We start from the raw sequence: 7684 nt of genomic DNA, 5'->3' as shown, positions 1-7684 counted from the left end.
TCCATAGTTAATCTCTGCAACTCCTTCCGTGGGTATTTGGTTCCCCCTTTTAAGAAGGAATGAAAGATTGTCTGTTCTTATGTTTTTATGAGCATGTGTTGTGTTTTTTAATTGAATTTTTAAGTTTTCTTTTAGTTATTTGACTGCTTTCTAGTAAGAGAGAGACAGAAACAGGAAGAGAAAACTTGGAGTCAGATAGGTATGGAGATAGGGAGAATTTATAAGGAAATGGAAGATAGGAAACTGTGATCAGAACATATATTGTAACTTTCTCTAAAAAAAGGAAAAAGAAAATTAAATCAGGTTAGGGATAGAAAATGAGTAAAGTTGTTAATGATTAGAGACTGTACATTTTCATCCTATATGATTGAAAAAATCAAGTTAAAAATGGCCCCAAGATTAGCACTCAGGATCTCTGATTTCTTAATAGAAGTTGCTTCAGAATTGAACTTAGGACTAGACTCAACCCACGCAAGGCCAAAGCAGGGTAAGAGTGGTCTAAGAACTGTCAGTAAGGCCAGGTGTTCACAAAGTCTCAGCTGGGCCACAGTTCTTCATCGGCCATGCCCTTTCATGTGTAAATTCATTCAGTTTGTACACCAGACTCATGTTAGTCATGACCCTTAACACAAATCACAAATCTGCATTTCTTGGTCCAGGACTTAGCCTGTTCAGTTAGTCCATAGTGTACAACATTGTTGTTCACAAAGGATATGGTTGCTGCCTGCACCAGAGCTCTTGGTGAACCAGTCAACTCAATGACATAATCTGAAAATCAAGACACATCCTCAACAATGAGACAGTGTGACAAAGAATGAAAAAATAATGCTTAATCCTGGCTACAATAATCCAAACTTCAGCTTCTGAGATAGAATAAACTTTTGGAAATGTGCATCTTACAATATTTGTCTGATTCTAGATCACAGAAGTACTTTCTGTGACCCAAAGTTGGAGGAAATGGACTCAAGTAGGAGAGATCTTGAAATGAAATTGGAAATCATATCTCAGCATGTTCTAGGCTTTTGGAACAGTGTCATCACAGCAGTAGCCCTGATGATGGCAAGGGCCACAGCAGTAGCCCTGATGTTGGCAAGGGCAGTATGCACTGATTCCTATTTTCAACCAAGAGACAGCCATCCTTTTGTTGCATGTTTTTATTAATGAGAATGCTGAACATCAGGAAGAGAACCATAATCATATTGCCATTAATTAGCCACTGCATAATTTATTAAATTATTGCAACTGACCTATGACAGCACAATTCTCTCCTTGGGCAATATTCTGAAGCAGATCTTGAATATATTCCACCATGGCTATATATCAATAATAAATAAAATGTCCACAAAATCAACTATAAACAGAAATTAGATACAATCTGAGACTGAATAGACCATGGACCTAGGGAAAACTAAATGGTGTTGTTCTCCTAAAAGAATACAACAATAAATGAATCATAATGACATTCTGCTATACGCGTAGATCACTATCTTACTCAGCCATCATCAGAGAATCTTCCTTTTGCAGTAGATGGGAACTAATATGTAGAATAACAACTAAACAATGTACTGAGAGTGAAAGACTTTGGAATATCCATTTCTAAGTGGGATATCTTTATCAAATTCTTTTGGTCAGTGTTCAGAGAGCTATACAGAAGAGAAGTCAGAAGAATTGTAATAGCTATAGGGAATGGGTGACACAAAAGAAACAATGTCTTCCACATACAACATAACTGGTACACAACTGAGCTCTGGATAGTGGGGTAACATTCATGGGGACTGAACAAGTTCAATTCAGGTAGTATCCTTCTCAGGAGTCCTTTTACATCAGAAAGGAATAATGTTGTTTACACATATCCATAAATATCACACCCATAGTGCTTTGCATCCTGGCATTATCCCTTCTTGCTTCTTTATCTATATACATAAGAAAGATGGATTTTATTTCTTTTTGTAGTTGTTGTTTTTGTTTTTTTGTATTTGAGACAGGGTTTCTCTGTGTAGCCCTGGCTGTCCTGGTACTCACTCTGTAGACCAGGCTGGCCTCGAACTCAGAAATCTGCCTGCCTCTGCCTCCCAAGTGCTGGGATTAAAGGCGTGCGCCACCACTGCCCAGTGTTTATTTCTTAGTCCATTCAATTTATGTGTATCTTTTGATCCAAGAGTTGAAACCATTAATATTTAAAGCTAAAATTAAAAGGTGTTTGTTAATCATTCTCATTTTTTTACTGTTTGTATTCCTAGCTTTATTTGTGTTTCACTGATCAATCTCTCTACTCTGTTTCAGTAATAGCTTTACTCTCTGTCTGAAATAAGTTGAAAGATAGCTTAAAATAATCATAATATGTTTTAGGTTGTTGGAAACTGTGCAGTCCATAGGTCACTCTGGTTCCCATCCAGTCAAAAAGTACAGAGGCAGAGTTGCTTGTACTGGGATTATTTTTTTGTTCCTCTCACAGCCCAAGATGTTCCTAAGTGGTTATTAGTGGAAGCTCTTTGCCTCTACATTTCATGAAAAGTTGCCCTTCTGTACAGAGATTGAAGAGGATCAATTGACTTTTGAAAAAGCTAATCCCAAGGACAGGTAGGATTTTCAAAGAAAGACATTCAACACCAGTCACCTTCAGTGAGATCAACATCCTCTCATGAAGACAGATATATTTAGGCATGCTCCTAGCACAGCTGCCACCAAAGGCTGCATCCATGACTTTTGGGAAAGCTCATACTTTGACTTAATTACATATGTCACAGTATTGAATGTTTGGCAGAGTGACCAAGCTGGCCATCTTAACCCTGTGGCTCTTTTCCTTGATTTTCTGAATGTTTATACATGCATACACACATACACACACACACACACACACACACACACACACATATGATATATATATATATATCATATATGTTTGTTGTCATTGTTGTTCCTTCTTGTTATGCATAGACATGGCAAATGCCATGTAAGGAAGGCCAAGGTCTACAATAGTCTCAAGAAGTTGTATACAGTTATCTAGGCCAAAAAAATCTTCAGAACATGGGGAATAATTAAAGAAAGTTTAACCTGTACTCCGTATCATGTGTTCTTCAAACCAGACCTCCAAATGGACCCTTACTTACACACTGAGCTCAAAAGCTACAAGCATACCTCTGACCCTTAACTATGCTCATATTATTGGTCAGTTCAAAAAGACACCTCTATCACTCTGTACTTGTCTTTTTAAGAAGAGTTCCAACATGATCAAGAAGATCACTGTTTGAGAGTCATATGAGTAACTTCTACCAGGACATTATTATGATTGTGGCCTATAAAGCAGGGGGTACCTTTTTCACAGAGAATGAGGACTCATCTCAGGCCTCTAAAAACAACAAATACATAACCAGAAGCAACGAATACATAACTCACCTGGTGTCAGATGAGTGGTGATCTCACAAGATCTACTGCTTCTAGATTCAGGGATTACAGGGGAAATGATAGTGTCCCCTGTAGAGTCTTCCTACTTTTCTAGTATTTACATTACAATGGTAGGATGGAGTTATGAGGCCTAAGATTTTCCTCTCCTACATTTATTTTTTTCCCAGTGGCTCTCAATCTGTGGGTTGCAACCCATTGGGAGAGTCAAATGACTCTTCTACAGAGGTTGCCTAAGACCTTCAGGAAACACAGTTATTTTACATTATGATTCTTCACAGTTACAAAGTAGCAACAAAAATAATTGTATAGCAGGGATTGGGGATGGAGCAGAGACTGAGGGAATGCCTGACCAATAACTAACCCAACTTGAGACTCTTCCCATGGGCAAGCACTAATCTCTGACACTATTAATGATACTCTGCTATGCTTACAGACAGGAGTCTAGCATGGCTGTCCTCTGAGGTGCTCCACCCACCAGCTGACTCAGACAGGTGCAGATACCCACAGTCAAACAGTGGATGAAATTTGGGATTCTTCTTACAGAAGAATAGAAGGAATGATTACAGCTCCTAAGAAGATAGGAACTCAAAAGGAAAACCAATAGAATCAACTAATCTGGAACCTTGGAGCTCTCAGACACTGAACTGCCAACCAAGAACTGGCTGATTCTAGGCCTCCCTAAACATATGTAGCAGATATGCAGCTTGGTCTTCATGTGGGTCCCAAACAACTCGAGCAGGGGCTATCCATAAAGCTGTTGCTTGTATGTGGGAAATGTCCGTCTGGCTGGACTGCCTCATCTGGCCTCAATGGGAGAAAACGTTCCTAAGCTTGAAAGACTTGAAGTGCTGGGGGTGGGGTGGGAGAACCCAGGGAGTCCATCCCCACCTGCTCAGAGAAGAAGAAGAAGGGAATGTGTGGGAAATATTGTGGAAGGGGCTGGTCAGCAAGGAGCAGAATGTAAAGTGAATAACTACAAAATTTTAAAAATAAAAAAAAAAATCTGGGGGTCACCACAACTTAGGAAGTGAATTAAAGGAGTGAGCACAGCATTTAAGAAAGTGGAGAATAACTGTTATAGCCCTTCACTCTGAACTCAATGATTGATCAATAATATACTTATTATAACCTAAAAATCTTTTCTTCCTTTTTTTCTTATTTCATATTTAATTTTAAATAGCTTTAAAGTTTCCAGTGCAGAAAGCATGTAATTTTGGTATAGAGTAGAGAAGTGGCTTCACTTCCATGCATCCCTCAGGGGATCATCATGAAAGGAACCTTCCTCAAACAGAATTCCTTTTCTTAGCTCTTTATTAGACCCAAGTCTTTCCTAACAAGCTTATTCTAAGCAAGTATCATACACTGTGCTATTCATATTGCTAACCATGTATCAGTCCATATTTTTAGGATAACGTGGGGCCCAGTGAAGTCTTTAACTAATGGCTCACATCCAAGGAAATCTGTACTGTGACATTTCATCTCTCCATCTTCCCATTCACCCAAGCCATTGAGAACAGAGGTCATTCCTTTTTCTGCTGGAAATTGTGATCCAGAGGAGCTCATTATCTCTGAAGATCAAACATGAAATGGAGTCCTTTCTTATCTGAGAAATAAAAAGGTCCAATCATATAGCTGGTAGTTAATTACAGCTGGTAGTTAGCCACAGTGGGGAATAGAAAAGAACTGGAGATAATCAGACATACAGCTTCATGACTAAGGCAGATACTTACAGATAAGTTGACCCCAAGCCAAAGCTACACTTTTCACGTGTACACAAGTTGAAGTGTTTACTTATATCTGAGGCACACAGTCAGAAGAACATCTAACAGGTGAGAGTTAAACAGGTTGGCATTACCAAGAAACCATTGAAAAAATTTATGAAATGCATGACTCATACTTTTGCAAAATAACAATTCACTTTCAAGTATCTTTGATTTACCAAACACAGATGATACATTGAAGTTAATTCCATGTGTTACATATCCCCCCTCTAAATATTTCCATTTTATTCTGAAAATCAGACCTAACAAAAATGTGATTACTATTCCTAAACATGAAATACCAACATTTCAATATAAAAAACAATTATGTGTCTTTTCAAACCCTTCCCAAATGCCATGCATGAGGTTCTTTGATTATTTATGTTGCTGCTGATATATTTTCCTTGATTCTAGGAAAAGAAAAGGAACTTTGAAATCATGACTCCTGACTATGTTCATGACCTGCTATTGCTCCAGAGATCCTAACTTTAAACTTCTCTTTCTTTGCCAGACTGGAACCTTCCCCCATATAATGCAGCCCACAGTCTCTGTCCCTCTAGATTTCTTACACAGTGTTTCTCCTGTGGAACAGATGAGACCACAGAGTGGCTTTTTGGAAAGGGTGTTTTCAGGAGTGGTGGCTACATCTCAGAAAGGCACCCTGAACTGAATGTCTTTATCATGATTAATGAACTCTCATGTTGACATCTACCCACATGGCCAGCTGTCATGCATGGCTGTCTTGGGACATAGCTTTCCTTAATCTTGTCCATTCTTAAACTTTGTATTTAAAAATGAAAAATAATTTGAAAATAATCTTACATATTGAGAGATTGAGAGAGATACAAAAAAAAACAGATGTGTGTGTGTTTGTGTGTGTGTGTGTGTGTGTGTGTGTGTGTGAGAGAGAGAGAGAGAGAGAGAGAGAGAGAGAGAGAGAGAGAGAGAGAGAGAGAGAGAGAGAACGTTGTCAGAGGGCAAGTTAAATAGTCAGATGTCCTCTTCTGCCATGTAAGTTCCGGGGACCAAACTCAGGTCATCATAGTTTGTGCCAAGTAATTTTACTGGCTAAGCCATAGTGCCAGCCATTAAGCCATCATATGTAGTCTTGAAATTGTTATATGTTGCAAGATATATTACAGTTTCAAACTAAATTTAGGATGTAAATATTCCATGCAACAGGAAATTCTAAGCTGCCCTTTGGAGTAGAGACTGTGCATCTTTTTGTCATGGAAGATATTTTAAAAGACTGCAGATCCCCAAACATTTCTGGGACCTAATTCTAACCCTAACCCTAGCCCTAATCCTAATCCTGATGCATGAGGAAGCCTACCTGATGATGACTAAATAAACCACCAATCTACGAGATAGTAGAATATCATCAGGAGTCATTTTAGTGATACTTTTGTTTTAAACCAGTAGTATTTGGTTTATCATAGGTTACTGGCCTATCTAGTCTCTAGATCTTGGTCAGCCAAATAGTGTTGTATGGGTTCCATCTCATGGAGTGAGACTTAAGTCAAATCAAATGTTGGTTTGTTATTTCTGTAATATTTATACCCCCATTGCCATAGTATATTTTTCAGGAGAACAGACTGTAGATCAAAGGTTTTGTGGTTGGGTTTGTGTTTATGTTTTGTTTAAAATTTGACAGCTTTTATTCTCTAGACATGAGTGGTCATACATGATAAGTGGAACAGGGGCAGTGCTTTGTGCATCTAATTGTAAGTACCCCATAATGATGGACATTATCAATCTTGATACCTCAGAGTTGGTAAGAAATAAGCAATGCACTGTGCCATGTCCTAAATGGCTCTGGGCATGCGGTCAGAGCATCTCATAGAATTTTCTGTTGGTCAGATTCATTCTGGGACTTTGATAAGATTTTTGTGCTACAATAGCCAATCTGAGAGACAAGCAACTACCTGAGGATCTCCAGGATAAAAATAATGACTCACTTGACATTTGACTTATCTCTAGCTGCCGAGTTTCTCCAGAGTAGGTAGACCTCATCTCTTTGCTCCTAGCACATGCCTGTACCTGTGCTCACTGAAGAATTGTACAGTGCCTGAGTTGAGTTAACAAATAACATAATCATCATATCTGAACAGCTCCAGAGTGCTCCCTTTATCTATGACCAGAAAGCTGTATATGCTGCAAATATTTACCAGTTAATGCCAGAGTCAGACAGCTGCTCATCTGTGTATTTTTCCTTATTTGCAAGGTGACTTGTCTGAATTTATCAGATATATAGAGAACATTTCATCCTAAAACAAAAGAATATATCTTCTTCTCAGCACATCATGGTACCTTCTCCAAAACTGACCATGTAATCGGTCACAAAACATGCCTCAACAGATACAAAATAATTCCATGCATTCTTTCAGATCACCATGGACTAAGGCTGGTCCTCAATAACAACAAAAACAACAGAAAGCCCACATACACATGGAAGCTGAACAATGCCCTACTGAATGATAACTTTGTCAAGGAAGAAACAAAGACAGAAATTAAAGACT

Source organism: Mastomys coucha, unplaced genomic scaffold (assembly GCF_008632895.1).
Source record: "Mastomys coucha isolate ucsf_1 unplaced genomic scaffold, UCSF_Mcou_1 pScaffold12, whole genome shotgun sequence".
NCBI classification, from domain to species: Eukaryota; Metazoa; Chordata; class Mammalia; order Rodentia; family Muridae; genus Mastomys; species Mastomys coucha.
This window is presented reverse-complemented; position numbering follows the sequence as displayed.